We start from the raw sequence: 15,344 nt of genomic DNA, 5'->3' as shown, positions 1-15,344 counted from the left end.
TCCATTTTATGCTTATTTCTGCACTCATTTATTTACCACATTATATACTCTGCATGACGACAGGCACTTTATACACATTATCTCATTTAGTACTTACCCTGTGAGGTAAGTATTCTTTTCCATTTTAAAAATAAATAAACTAAGACTAAGAGAGACAAAAGTCATAGCACTTGTAGGGTAGATATGCAAATTAGAGACCCGTCTGCCTAAATACTGGACTCCTAAACCCCTACTTTATATTACCCTCATTTTAGTTATTTAATAATTTGAGATCTCCAAAGAGTGATATAATTTGCTGGAGATCATATAACTTATAAACTGCAATACCAGTACCTGAATCCAGACTTTTTTCAGAATAGTTTAAAAAAAAAGGTTAAAATAACTAATCAATTATTCATGCCTTCTTTGAAAAACTACAATACAATTAAAAAAAAAAAAAAACCACAACACTGTACAAACTTAGAGGGAAAAAAAATCCATCAACAAAAACTTTTTGGAAAACCCCTAATAAAATAATTTCAAACTTACCAGAGACCTTAAAAATCATCTAATTCAACCACCCACCTGATGTTTACATCTTCTTTATAATATTGCTGCAGAGCAGTCATCCATCTTATTCCTGAATTCTTACAACAGACTCACTATCCACTAGAGCAACGTAAGTTTGGCTAACTAACTCTTTAAGAAAGTTCTTCCTTTTAATGGATCATAATCTCTTTCCTTGTAACTTTCACCTATAGGTTCTGACTCTATTCTTCTGGCCAAACTGAACATGCCTCTTTCATACAACTGCATTTGAAAAACGATTCTTCTCTTCTCTAGGCTAAACATTATCAGTTTCTTTAACCCAACATCTTCTAAATTGATGTCCCTAAAATGATTATTCCAGGAGTTATTAACAAATAGGCCTCAAAATTGTGTTCAATGCCTAAAAACATCTGAGAATCACTATACCTTCCTCTTAAGAGCATCACAAGGAACACCAGCATATTTAAGCCCACAAAAAGTTTTAGTTAAACAAACCTTTCAGCTTTGTTTAACTCAGTGTTTTCCAAACATTTCAATATGATACCCTAACTTTCCTTAGTACCTCTATTAGCTTTCTATAGAGCCATTTGGAAAAATGGGTGTATTAACTGCTTCTTGTATAGTTTCATGTTCCCTCACTATCCTCTTTTTCCTTTGAAAGCATGATGGCCAAGACTGAAAAGTCCACCAGTACAGAGAAAGATTACATGTTTTACACAGCTGCATGACACTCACAGTTCAAATTAAGCAAACTGTCAAAAAAACAAACAAAAACCAAAAAACCCAAATCTGTCCTAGACTATATCACGTAACCAGATTTTAGAGTCATACTGAATTTCATCTTCTTAGATTTAACCCACCAGTTCTTCCCACCCTCCTCTCTAATCCAACTGGTGCTCCATACATGAAATGACCTAACTTATCCCCCTCTTCCAAGACACAACTTTCACATATGTCCAAGCTTAATTAAGAGCTATCTTTCCAAATATAATAAAAAAACAACTTAAATCTGCCCTAGTCTAACCAGTGAATAGTAACAGAATTCAACATTGGCTTAAATAGTCAACATTCTGTCATCCTTGTAATAAAACAGAATGTCCACCCATTAATATTATTTGGGTACTGATAATTCATTTTAAAAATGTATTTACACTTGAAGAACAGGTATATGTGATATCCTAAAGAACTTTTGTTTTAAATAATAAAGCTACATTGTAAAGGCCCATCTCCAGAAAAGGTAAAAAGCTGTTCAGCTTTTCCTCGATTCCTCCTTCCATGTTCATTTCATCATGGCTAGTAACATCTCATTTCTCTTTATATAATTTTCAGATTCTTTTAATTTACTGGCCTCATATATTTACTAAATGGCAGAAGTAGGAAAGAAGTCTTATCAAGGGAAAAGTCTTAAGTCTGTATATTCAGCTGTGTACCTTACACTACACTTCAGGAATATATTTTATTAATGTGACATCAAATCCCAATAAATAAATCAATGTATTATTAATAGATTCTTATAAAAGAGATGCTACTCTTTGACAATCAAAATCATTAATGAGAGAAAGATTAGTTAACCAACCTTTTGTCTTTAAACACAATTTTTTTCTACTATCATTCCTTTAAAATCAAAAGCATTTTAAATGATATAACTACCTTTCTCCGTTTAAGATGGTTTTTATTCTACGTTCTGCCATTATACCATCACTGAAGACTTTACATTAAGAAAATATTATAATTGCAAGTGGACCTCAAACCGCCTCCAATTTTATACATTGGAAAATCAAAAGTAAGGTAAGGAAATTTGCTTAAGGTCACAAAACTAGTAACTGAAAAGACCTGAGGCTCAAGCCCTCAGAGATTTATAAACTCTGGCTCTCTTCTATCATTTAGTCTACAGGAACCTTAATGGAATAAACATCCCACAGGACATCATACTGGCCCACTACACTAAAGACATCATGTTGATACAATGTGGAGAAAAGCAAAGTGTGAGATTTCCATTTTTAAAACAGGCTGCAGGAAGAAGGATGAGGAAAAAAAGACTCTAGTTTAATATGCTACCTTACACATGAAATTTACTGCCTATAAACATAATAGATAAATACTGCTTCTGCTTCCATTTTATCCAAAGAAGTCTTGGACTTTTTTTTTTTTTTTTTACTGTAATACATAGCCTGCTCTAAATGGCTGATTTCTGCAACTCACCTCACCCCTCCAATTACTTTATAGACATATATTTTGGGTTAATCCATGTCACTGAAGTTATATTTTTGAAGACATTATCTAAAGCCCCCAATAGGCCAGACTCCACATTAAAGACTCTTTTCACTAAAGAAATACTAGAAACGTACATTATATTCAGTACATTTCAAGAAATCTCAATCAAAATATAAAAACTTGAAATTACAGAAGTATAAGATATACTGGAAAGTCACCAATCCTACCCTCTCTTTAAAAAGGAGTATGTTCTTATCTTAAAGTCTCCAAAACACAAGTAACATATACACATATCTAAGTCACAATTAAGAAAGTTTAAAAATATCTAACATGAAGACCATACTTAATTTAACCAAAATACATTTCTAAAAGAGCCAGAATTCAAGAACCTCAACCAGAGAATTATAAATCAAATCTAAAACAGGCATACAATATCTTTATATTCATTCCAAAATGTTCCAGAATCAATCTGAGAATTACCAAAATTCCAAGGAAGCATAGCAGTCCAATACATTATGACAAAGCTGACATACCAACTGAAGCCTCCAAGGCTCAATTAGTCCTCTGCCACTTTCAGCTGTGTATTCACAGTCCTAAGTGTTTTACAAACTTTCTTCCTACCCTGCTGACCCAAGGAATCTGAGTAAAGGAAGGAGGGTCCTGAGCATGAGAATGGCATACATGGTTTATGCAAAAAAAAAAAAAAAAAAAGTGGGAAGGGTAGATTAAAAGTTGTTGTACCCTATAAACTCTAGCTTTCACAGCTAAATCTTTTTTTCCTAAACTTTGGACTTTCAAAGATTCCTCTCCATCTCAGTTTCAAAAGTAGAAGAAAAAGAAAAAAAAAAATCCACTAAGCTATAAAGCAAAAGTCCAAGATAGCATAGGCAATCACAGGATAGATATTCAAGAAGCAATTTGAACCAAGCCTTTAGCTTGAAATGCTAACTATATCTTCATTAATATTAAACATCTTAATAAGTTAACAAAAATATAAAATTTCAAATTCCTACTGCCTTTCAAAATAGAAAATATATTAATGAAAAAATAACAAGCACAATTTTAGCAAAATATAAATGAAAATTAATCATTCATCTAAAGGAACTTGTCAGTTGTGTTCAAACTACTTAAATTGAAACTTCATCTTCTGAATTACTGTAAAAATTTATGAAGTTGTGAAAATGAACATTTTATAAATTTTATTTGGATTTTTAAAAACTGAATGCAATAGTGAAAAAGTATTAATTTTGAAAATAACAAAATACATTTATAGAAAGCACATTAGATCTTTAAGGCATCCCTTAAATTACATGGCATTAAATTCCTCACTTGTTCAGTTGTTACTGAGTGTGGTACATGGTACATGGTTAGCAGGTCAATGGAGGTTTTTTAGCAACAACTCATTTTAGTGACAGACTGCACTATAGGAACATGGTTGGAAAAATGAGAAGGATTAGTCAAAAATGTATGGATGTGTAAGTCTAACATTAAAAGGGTATATAAATGGATCAGTTCAATTCCATTACTTTTATAAAAGAATGAGAGCACATTTTTATTCCTAGAAGCTAAATACATAAAGTATAAAAAGTTTTAGTACTAGGTGTCTCACAACCTCTAGCAATACTGTGGAGGGCAGGTTTAAATTCAGAAAAGACTTAAAAATTGAACTACTTTAAAAAATAATTGTAACTAAAAATAAATTTTTACAATAGTGCTTTGGATACAAAAGTGTAATATGCTCTTTGAACTTCGGATAAAGCTATCCATGATAGGACCAAAATTCTTGTACACTACTACAAAATTATGCATTACTATTGCTTACATAAGGTTTTCTATAATCTGTCACCTGAAATCTGTTACAGTTTGAACACAGAGATCATATTTTCTTCCTCATTTTCGTGCTTCACCAACTCTCAGGTAATAAAATGAGAAACAACACCCAGCATTAATATGCATATCTGGACAGATTTTACACCAAACCCTCCTTAAACTAGCATGTCTAAGTTTCCTAACAACAAAAATGACACGCTTAAAAATATAAGGCTTAATTTCTGTCCACAAATTGGGCATATTCTTGTTACTAATAATTTTTACCTCATTATATATCTAGTAATGCTACATCTTATTTTTCAATAAAATATACTTTACATTTCACTTTATATTTCAAGTGTTGATATGTATTATAATCTTAGGTAATTATGTTCAAGTTGAATACTCCATCTTCTTAAGTGAAAATTAGCAATTGAAGCAGTGCTAATTACGGCACTGCTAATATTTAATAACTGCAACACTAATAGTAATCTTTATGTCTATAATGGCACATAATTGCAAACAAGCTATTCTTAAAATAGAATATCTTTAATGTGTACTCTGGAAAGGAATACATCATTAGAGCCCATGATGAACTTTAATTCTGAAAAGCTCTAAATGGAAGTTTGTCGAACTCCTCAACTATACACTGCAGTGATTCTTCAAAGGAAAATACCTTCTAATTATTTAAATTAGCAAAATTCTATTAACACGCGAATGTTATTTATATGTTAGTCTACTTATACATGCAACATATCCTGCTTCCTGGTTCTACAGCATCATACTCAAACACAAAGTGGTACAGATGTGTAAAAGAAGGCAAGTCTTTAAAAGCACCTGCTGATGTTCCATGATATTGGCCTATATTAGAATCACCATATACGATAAAGGCTATGGAGTATTCATCAAGAATGTAAAGAGACAGCTTAAAGAAACGTCAACATTAGCTAAACTAAATTCACATATGAAGCAACGGTGCCCAAATAAACCAAGCAGCTTCACAAGGATCTCAGAATTCAAACCAATGCAAGGATGAAACCCCAGGTCTCCTGACTCCAGGTTCAGCGGTCTTTCCGGTACCTCCAAAAAATATTTTTATTTACTTAGTAATTTAAATCATCTGGCGTTAGGAAACAAAGATGATACTGTGCGGGTATTCGCGCGTGTACACCGTCCATGGCTGCACACCGCTTGTCGCGAGGGAGAGGGGTCGGTATCGCCCTCTCCACCCGCAGCCCGCCACTGTCAACACGCGACACACAAGAGAGCCCTTGGGGAGGAACAGAAGAGAGTCCAAGGCAGAGAAGAAACTTCGAGGCTCATCCCTGTTACAACTCGATGAAAAGAACGACGTAATTGCCAAATCTCACCCAGCAGTCGGACGCCCAGGGAGTCGTCCCAAAGCCTCCAGAGGGGACGCGCGGGCGCGACAACGGCTGCACGGCCGGGAGGTCAGGCGGGCGGCCCGGACCTGCGGCGATCGACAGAAGAGTGTTAGGAGAAGAACATGGAGGTAAGCGGATGGGAAGCGGCCGGAAGGCGGCGGGGGAGAGCGGAAATAAGGCGGAGAGAGGGCAGGGCGCCGCGGACGGAAGGAGCCGCAGAGGGGCCCCGACGGGACCGCGGGGCTGGGGCCGGACTGCCTGCGGGGCCACGCGGGGAGAGCGGCGACGGCGGGACTAGTCTGCTCAAAAGATGCCCCTGGGGCGGGAAGCCACGCCGAGGGCACCTGCCCTCCCGCTGCTCGACGGGGCTGGGGCAACCCGCAAACACCGCCTCCCGCCGGGCTTGGGTCCACGCTGCGCAATTGCCGGGGCAGGGAGTCAGACAGGGCTTTCTGCAGCCAGGAGGCAGGGTCTCCAGCCGTTACCAGCGGTTTGGCAGTGTCCCCGCGGCCCCCATCCCTTCCTCACCCCTCGAGTCTTCAAATGTTCGTCCTAAATCCCTGGGACCAACGACCACAAACCGCCGCCACCGTTTCGGAGCCAGTCGGTCGGAGCGGTGGTCGCCGCAGGGGGGAGGGGAGCCCACGTGGAGGAGCTCGCGCGGTCCTCGCGCCTAGCTGGCGCAGCGCTTGGTGGCCTTGGCAGCCCACGCGGAATGACGCCTCGACCAATCAGTGACCAGCCCCAGGGAGAGAGGGCGGGGGAGCGGGCGGGACCAAGGTTTAAATCCGAAGGTGGCTCTTGGAAGGGGAGAAAAAAACTCTTGGAGTGACAGACGCTTTAGCCAATTGGAGCGAGAAGAGCCAGTTGTCGGCGCAGTTGGGCAGAGACTGATACCAATAAAGGGTCCTGCGTGTTTTGTTGAGACGTTTAAAAACAAGAGCTGTGATTTGAACTTCCGTAGTTCTCTTACTTGGGGGGAATGTGGATGCATTGTAAAGGTTCTTTTTCTCAGCGTTTTCAAGTCTTAAACTGCTAGTCTGACCCAAGACAGTCATATATACTAACTATGGACCTCTTTAAATAAGGACTTGGGGGTGGGGGTGGGGGTGGGGAGGTATAAGCCGAAAAGGAGGATTTGCAATAGACTAGACTTGTAAAGATTGAGTAGTTTAAGTGCGCAAGAGGTTGGGCTGAATCGGAGACTTAGTAGTAACAGGTCGGACTCTACCGCTAATAAGTTGGGAGAGTGATTTGGCGGTGGTGGAGCTGAAGAACCAGGTTGTACTCGTGTAAAACCAGCTTTCATGGATACGGTTGTGTCGCATTCTGCACGCATAACCCTGAATTTTGCCTCCTTTAAAGATAGAGCGTGGGTTTATATGGCAGACAACGAAAGAAAAAGATGACTTTAGGAACCAACTCCATAGATTCATGGAATATTAGAACTGGAAAGAACCTAGATCATGTAGCTTCTCCTTTAACAAAGGAGGAACTTGATGCCCAGAATAATCCACTGAGTTAACACAGTAACACAGGCCCCCTTATTCCCAACCTCGTGTTGCTTTCTTCTACACTAATTTGTGATTTCAATTTGTTGTCTCCATATATTCGAGGCACTAACGAATTTTTTTTTTTTTTTTAACATACTCCAACAGTGAGGAATGAGCAATGAACTTTGGAGTCATACAGATCTGGGCTCATATCCCTATGTTACCATTTTGTGATTATGACACCCTGGAGAAATAACTTCTCTGAGCCCCAGTTTAAAATGGGGTTCATGAGGTTTAAATGATGATGTTAATAATGAGCACTTACTATGTGCCAGAAACAACTTTAAGGGATTTTCACATATTAGTTCATTTATTTTTCCCAGTAACTTTGGCAAACATGCTAGCCCCCTGTAGCCCCACGTTTCAGTTGGGGAAACTGGGACACACAGAGCTTAAGTAGTTTACTCAAGGTCATATAGCAGATAAGTAGCCCCAGTTTGTCTCTGAAACCTGCAGACAAAACCACTATGTTATACTGTCTCAAAGTGTGTCCAGAAACAAGTGGCATAATACTCAATGCATACTAGAAGCTCAACAAATACTCTTCCCTAAACTCTCTGCCTTTCAGTCAATGAGTACCAATCTCATTTATATAGGCTGCATGCATTCAAAGTACAGCAACCAGAAAACCTAGACTGATGGGATACACCTACTTAGCTTTTTTTTTTTTTAAACATGTCATTTCTCCACTTCAGGAACTACAAGGATGATAATTGTTCTATCATATTGATTACTATTTGTGGCTGCTCTTTTTATTTCTCTGAAGAAAAAGATTCCTTACATTCTTAATTTTCATGCTGATGCCTCCTCAATTCCAATTAATTAATTCTAAATAACACATGTTTAAGGTTAAACTAACTAAAATTGTGTTAGACATATTAGTCTGAAAAGTTTAATCATTTTTTAAGGAGTTGCTGTAGGATCCTTAAAATGACACTAGGTGGAGATGTTATCTTGTGAGCTGCACAAGATGTTCTTGGAAGTAGACTGAAGGGTTGTTTTACATTTCCAGTTTTCTTTTTTCCTTTTTCTTCTACTCCAAGTATAAAGGAAACCAAATAAAGAAAAATTCCTCAATAGGCATTAGAGTCAGGCCAAAGAACTTTGCTTTAGATAAGACAGTGTTACTTAAAGACCCCTCTGCTGCTTATATTATATGTCGTTTTGGTCAGATTCCTTCTAAATCTTTTATTATCCATAGCCTATAAATAGGTATATTTCTCAAATGCTATTAGAACTATATTCTTTACATGTAAAATTGAAGGAATGACGTTTAACTTTATTTCTCAAGGTTCCTAGAAAAGAGAATCTAAAACACTTATACCAACTTGAATTATTTTTCAGGAATAGATCCCAAATTAGGGTTTATTAGAAGTTTATTTGCAAGTTTATGGGGAATGTGATCCAAATGAATGGAAGAAAGAAGATAAGCTATGTAGAGGTGTTTTTGACTGAAAAGGAGCCAAAAGTTGAAAGATACTTATTGGTGAGGGAGAAAATAGAAGGGGAGCTCTGTAAATGCCAGAAAGATAAATAATACTGTGGAACATGGAAAGAAAAAGTTACCAATAAAAAACTGGAGGAGTATGCAAAATATAATTGGATAAAGGATCTGGATACCATGTAAATGTATTTTCCCCATATTAAATGCAAGCTTTTTGGATTAAGTTATCTTCACATACCTTCTATAAAATACAAAACCCCAAAAGGCAAATAAAAGCAATGAGAAGTCCTTATAAATGTTTAAAATCCAGCTTGGTCCTAATAAAAGGAGTAAAAAGTGAACAGTTTTATATAAAAGAGGCTTGTGTCTGCTTTGTTTTCTATGTGTTGGAGCTTCCTTTATCCATATCTGGCCATGATGGCACAGATCCACCAAAAACATGGCAACTACTTGCATGTTTATAGAAATAATGAATATAGCTTGGGAGCTAGAGAAACTCCTTTAATTTGGTGACTCTCAAATCTAAATGATATCTCAAAACCCTTTCAGAAGTATAGGAGCTTTTTCCATACTTACATTAAATATGTTTAATTCAACTCACTGCCCCTTACTTTCTCACCCTGATTTGTTGCTTTCTGCCTGACAGATTAATTTGAATTTTTCATGACTCTGGGATGTGAATGCCAGTACCAAGATGATTATAAAGTAAAATAGCGCTTTTTCCAGTTTTGGTGATAGGTTACACCAAGCCATCTTTACATCCATTCAGTGTACCTCCCATGATTAACAACCTAGCTTTCCAAGGCAGCAAATCTTTGGGATCTTTGTACATAGGTTAATGGTCTACACAGGGAGTAAACCCATAGCTAAGGCCTGGAGACACATAAACAACATAATTGTTCATCAATGGGTGAATGGATAAAGAATATGTGGCTCATATATTTATATAATGGAATATTACTCAACCATAAGAAAGGATAAAATCTTGCCATTTGTGACAACATGGTTGGAACCTGAAGGCATTATGCTAAGTGAATAAGTCACACAGAGAAAGACAAATATTGTATGATCTCACTTTTAAAAACTGCAATAAACCTCAGAATATGCAATGCTAGTAACTATGTGGAAGGAAGGAAAGAAGAAAGAGGAAATGGAAGAAAGAAGAAAAGAAAAAAGAAAAGAAAAGATGAAAGGAGCTTGCAGATACAGAGAATAGATTAGTGGTTCCCAGAGGCAGGAAGTGAGGGGAGGGCAAAAGGTGAAGGGGGTCAAAAGGTACAAACTTCCAGCTATAGAATAAATAAGTCATGTGGATGTAATATGTAATGTACAGCATGATGACTAGAGTCAATAGTACTGTATTGCATATTTGAAAGTTGCTAAGAGCAGATCTTAAAAGTGCTCATCACAAGGAAAAAGGTGTAACTATATATAGGTAGATGTTAACTAGACTTATTGTGGTGATCATGTTGCATTATATACAAATATTGAATCATTATGTTGTACACTTGAAATTAACATAGTGTTATGTCAATTATACCTCAATTTTAATAATTTAAAAAAAGAATGGAGAACCATTATGCTAGAATCACCAAATTAATTTGATGTGGCCTTTCTAGTATAGAAAAAAACTGCAATAAACCTCAGAATATGGAATGCTAGTAACTCATCTTTCAGTAACATCGTCTGTCAATAATGGTAGAGCTATGCTGATCATCTGGCCCCTGGTTTCCCATTTTCAGTTAAAAAAATCGAGTCATCCAATTAATTTTTTAATCAACTACAATATTAGAAATAGTGTTAGGTAATGCAGAAAAAAAATATTTTCCCCCTCTGACTTAACTCATAACATGAGAAAACTGACACATGTAAAAAATAATTTTCTGATAGTCAAGATTAGAAACGTAAACACTTGGTTGGGGAGAGAGCATGATGAACTCTTTCCTGTGTTATCTCACTGGTGTACTTGCGTGCTTCCTTGGATAACAAAGTACAATGGAACCAGAGCTGACTGACACCTTAAGAGTCATCTGGGGGGCTGGAGTGCCAGCCCCACCTCACAGAGCCAGTCAGCGGCAATACTGGATCCCCAACTCCTCACCTCTGACTTCCAATCTTATGTACTAGCTCTCACAGAAACTTTTAAATTTGACTTTTAACTTCTATATATTTATCATGGCACTTTTTTAAAGTGCCATGATAAATATGTTCAATGAAGAAAATTACTTTGGCTGAGGCCAGCTTGGCTCAGAGACATTAGTAAACCTGGCCATGGAGGATTCCTGAAGCAAAGCAGTACCTCAGGTATGACTTTTCTTTTATTGCACACCATGGGTGGTGCCCTCCCTAGATGACTACAGCTCTGACTATCCAACTCTGTCACTTGTCACAGCAGAGGAAGCAGAAGGAGACTCCTTCTTTGTGCCAAGAACATTTTGCATTTTCTCATATGCAGGGAATACAGGGCCCATGGAACTCTAAAGGGAAAATAGAATGCCATTATAATCCACAATGCAGTCTGCATTTTTTTGTTTGTTTATTTGGGGTTTGGGGGGTTTTCTTTATTATTCCTTTTTATTTTATTTTATTTTTTTAGCTTTCTGGTAATTTTATTTTATTTTTAATTTTTATTAGAGTATACTTGCTTTACAATGTTGTATTAGTTTCTACAGTACAGCAAAATAAATCAGCTATATATATACATATACCCCTCTTTCTTGCATTTCCTTCCCATTTAGGTCACCACAGAGCATTGAGTAGAGTACCCTGTGCTATACAGTAGGTTCTCATTAGTTAATCTATTTTATACATTGTATCAATAGTGTATATATGTCAATCCCAGTCTCCCAATTCATCCTATCCCTGCTTCCCGCTTGATATCCATATCTTTGTACTCTGCATCTGGGTAGCTATTTCTGCTTTGTAAATAAGATCATCTATACCAATTTTTTCAGATTCCACATATATGCATTAAAATATGATATTTGTTTTTCTCTTTCAGACTAACTTCACTCTGTATGACAGTCTCTAGATCGATCACGTCTCTACAAATGACCCAATTTTGTTCCTTTTTATGTCTGAGTAATATTCCATTGTATATATGTACCACTTCTTCTTTATCCATTCCTCTTTTGATGGACATTTAGGTTGTTTCCATGTCCTGGCTACTGTAAATAGTGCTTCAATGAACATTGGGTTGCATGTGTCTTTTTGAATTATGATATTCTCTGGCTACATGCCCAGTAGTGGAATTGCTGGGTCCCATGGTACTTCTATTTTTAGTTTCTTAAGGAACCTCCATATTGTTCTCCATAGTGGCTGTATCAATTTATATTCCCACCAACAGTCCAAGAAGGTTCCCTTTTCTCCACACCCTCTCCAGCATTTATTGCTTGTAGGTTTTTTGATGATGACCATTCTGACTGGTGAGGTAATACCCCACTGTGGTTTGATTTGCATTTCTCTAATAATTAGTGATGTTGAGCAGCTTTTCCTGTGTTTACTAGCCATCTGTATGTCTTCTTTGGAGAAATGTCTATTTAGATATTCTGCACATTTTTTTTTTTTTTCTGCACATTTTTTGATTGGGTTGGTTTTTTTTTTGATATTGAGCTGCACAAGCTGCTTGTAAATTTTGGAGATTAATCCTTTGTCAGTTGCTTCATTTGGAAATATTTTCTCCCATTCTGAGGGTTGTCTTTTTGTCCTGTTTATGGTTTCCTTTGCTGTGCAAAAGCTTTTAAGTTTAATTCAGTCCCATTTGTTTATTTTTGGTTTTATTCTCACTACTCTAGGACGTGTGTCAAAAAAGATCCTGCTGTGATTTATATCAAAGAGTGTTCTGCCTATGTTTTCTTCTAACAGTTTTATAGTGTCTGGCCTTCCATTTAGGTCTTTAATCCATTTTGAGTTTATTTTTGTGTATGGTGTTAGAAAGTGTTCTAATTTCATTCTTTTACATGTAGCTGTCCAGTTTTCCCAGCACCACTTATTGGAGAGACTGCCTTTTCTCCATTGTATATTCTTGCCTCCTTTGTTGTAGATTAATTGACCATGAGTGTGCAAGTTTATTTCTGGGCTTTCTACCCTATTCCATTGATGTATGTGTCTGCTTTTGTGCCAGACCCATACTGTTTTGATTACAACAGCATTGTAGTATAGTCTGAAATCAGGGAGTGTGATACCTCCAGCACTGTTTTTCTTTCCCAAAATTGTTTTGGCTATTTGGGTCTTTTGTGTTTCCATATGAATTTAAAAAATTTTTGTTCTAGTTCTGTGAAAAATGCCATTGGTAATTGGATAGGAATTGCACTGAATCTGTAGATTGCCTTGGATAGTATAGTCATTTTAACAATATTGATTCTTCCAATCCAAGAACATGGTATTTCTTTCCATATGTTTGTGTCATCATCAATTTCTTTCATTAGCATCTTGTAGTTTTTGAATTATAGGTCTTTTGCCTCCTCAGGTAGGTTTATTCCTATGTATTTTATTCTTTTTGATACAATGGCAAATGGAATTGTTTCCATACAGACTGAAAGTGAGGGGATTCCCATTCCAAATCAATGGAAATCAAAGGAAAGCTGGAGTGGCAATACTTATCTCAGACAAAAAAGACTTTAAAATAAAAACTGTTATAAGAGACAAAGCAGGACACTACATAATAATCAAGGAATCAATACAAAAAGATATAACAATTGTAAATATATATGCACCCAACACAGGAGCACCTCAATATATAAGGCAACTTTGAACAGACATAAAAGGAGAAATTGACAGTAACACAATAATAGTAGGGGACTTTAATGCCTCACTTACATCAATGGGCAGATCATCCAGACAGAAAATCAATAAGGAAACACAGGCCTTAAGCAACACATTAGGAGATTGGTTCAAGACAGCAGAGTAGAAGGACGTCTGCTCACTCTCTCTTGCAAGAGCACCAGAATCACAATTAACTGCTGAACAATCATCAACAGGAAGACACTGGAACTCACCAAAAAAGATATCCCACAGCCAAAGACAAAGGAGAAGCCACAATGACATGGAAAGAGGGGCGCAATCACAATAAAATCAAATCCAATAAGTGCTGGGTGAGTGACTCACAAAATAGAGAACAATTATACCACAGAAGACCACCCACTGGGGTGAAGGTTCTGAGCCCCACAGCAGGCTTCCCAAACTCGGGGTCCAGTAATGGGAGGAGGAATTCCCAGAGAATCAGACTTTGAAGTCTAGTGGGATTTGATTGCAGGACTTAGACAGGACTGGGGGAAACAGAGACTCCACTCTTGGAGGGCACACACAAAGTAGTTTGCACATCAAACCCAGGGGAAAGGAGCAGTGACCCCATAGGAGACTGAACCAGACCTACCTGCTAGTGTTGGAGGATCCCCTGCAGAGGTGGGGGGTGGCTGTGCCTCACCGCGGGGACAAGGACACTGGCAGCAGAAGTTCTGGGAAGTACTTCTTGGCATGAACCCTCCCAGAGTCTCCCATTAGCCCCATGAAAGAGCCTGTAGTTTCCAGTGCTGGGTCACCTCAGGCCAAACAACCAACAAGGAGGGAAACCAGACCCACCCATCAGCTGACAAGCAGATTAAAGTTTTACTGAACTCTGCCCACCAGAGCAACACCCAGCTCTACCCAGTCCCTCCCATCATGAAGCTTGCACAAGCCTCTTAGATAGCCTCATCCACCAGAGGGCAGACAGCAGAAGCAAGGAAAACTACAATCCTGCAGCCTGTGGAATGAAAACCACATTCACAGAAAGATAGACAAAATGAAAAGGCAGAGGACTATGTACCAGATGAAGGAAGAAGATAAAACCCCAGAAAAACAAACAAATGAAGTGGAGATAGGAAAATTTCCAGAAAAAGAATTCAGAATAATGATAATGAAGATGATCCAGGACTTCGGAAAAAGAATGGAGGCAAAGATCAAGAAGATGTAAGAAATGTTTAACAAAGACCTAGAAGATTAAAGAAAAAACACCTAGAAGAATTAAAGAACAAACAAACAGAGATGAACAATACAATAACTGAAATGTAAAATACACTAGAAGGAATCAATAGCAGAATAACTGAGGCAGAAGAACGGATAAGTGACCTGGAAGACAGAATGGTGGAATTCACTGACACAGAACAGAATAAAGAAAAACGAATGAAAAGAAATGAAGACAGCCTAAGAAACCTTGGGGGCAATATTAAGCACACCAACATTTGCATTATAGGGGTCCCAGAAGGAGAAGAGAGAGAGAAAGGACCCGAGAAAATATTTGAAGAGATTATAGTCAAAAACTTCCCTACCATGGGAAAGGAAATAGCCGTCTAGGTCCAGGAAGCACAGAGAGTCCCAGGCAGGATAAAGAGAAGGAGAAACACACTGAGACACATAGTAATCAACTTGACA

At 37.6% G+C, this 15,344-nt stretch overlaps 1 protein-coding gene and 1 long non-coding RNA gene across 9 annotated transcripts in view; both read right to left on the bottom strand.

The window, feature by feature from the left end:
* Positions 1-6,653, bottom strand: part of RBM46 (RNA binding motif protein 46) — a 48,003-nt gene extending 41,350 nt beyond the window's left edge. For 5 of the 8 annotated variants that reach the window (XR_014244522.1, XR_014244523.1, XR_014244524.1 and 2 more), the window contains exon 1: positions 6,465-6,653. The gene's annotated coding sequence lies outside the window, so the exon portion shown is untranslated. Of the gene's footprint in view, positions 1-5,921; positions 6,346-6,421 lie in introns of those variants that run through there. The other 3 variants (XR_014244521.1, XR_014244520.1, XM_082391526.1) reach the window with 3 other exon arrangements.
* LOC309628461 overlaps positions 1-15,344 on the bottom strand; it is a 731,364-nt gene that overhangs the window by 546,049 nt on the left and 169,971 nt on the right. The window lies entirely within an intron of this gene.

This window comes from Balaenoptera borealis (genome assembly GCF_965194805.1).
Source record: "Balaenoptera borealis genome assembly, chromosome: 4".
In the NCBI taxonomy this organism is placed as follows: domain Eukaryota; kingdom Metazoa; phylum Chordata; class Mammalia; order Artiodactyla; family Balaenopteridae; genus Balaenoptera; species Balaenoptera borealis.
Note: the sequence above shows the minus strand (reverse complement) of the source record. Positions and strands in the feature narration are given on the sequence as shown.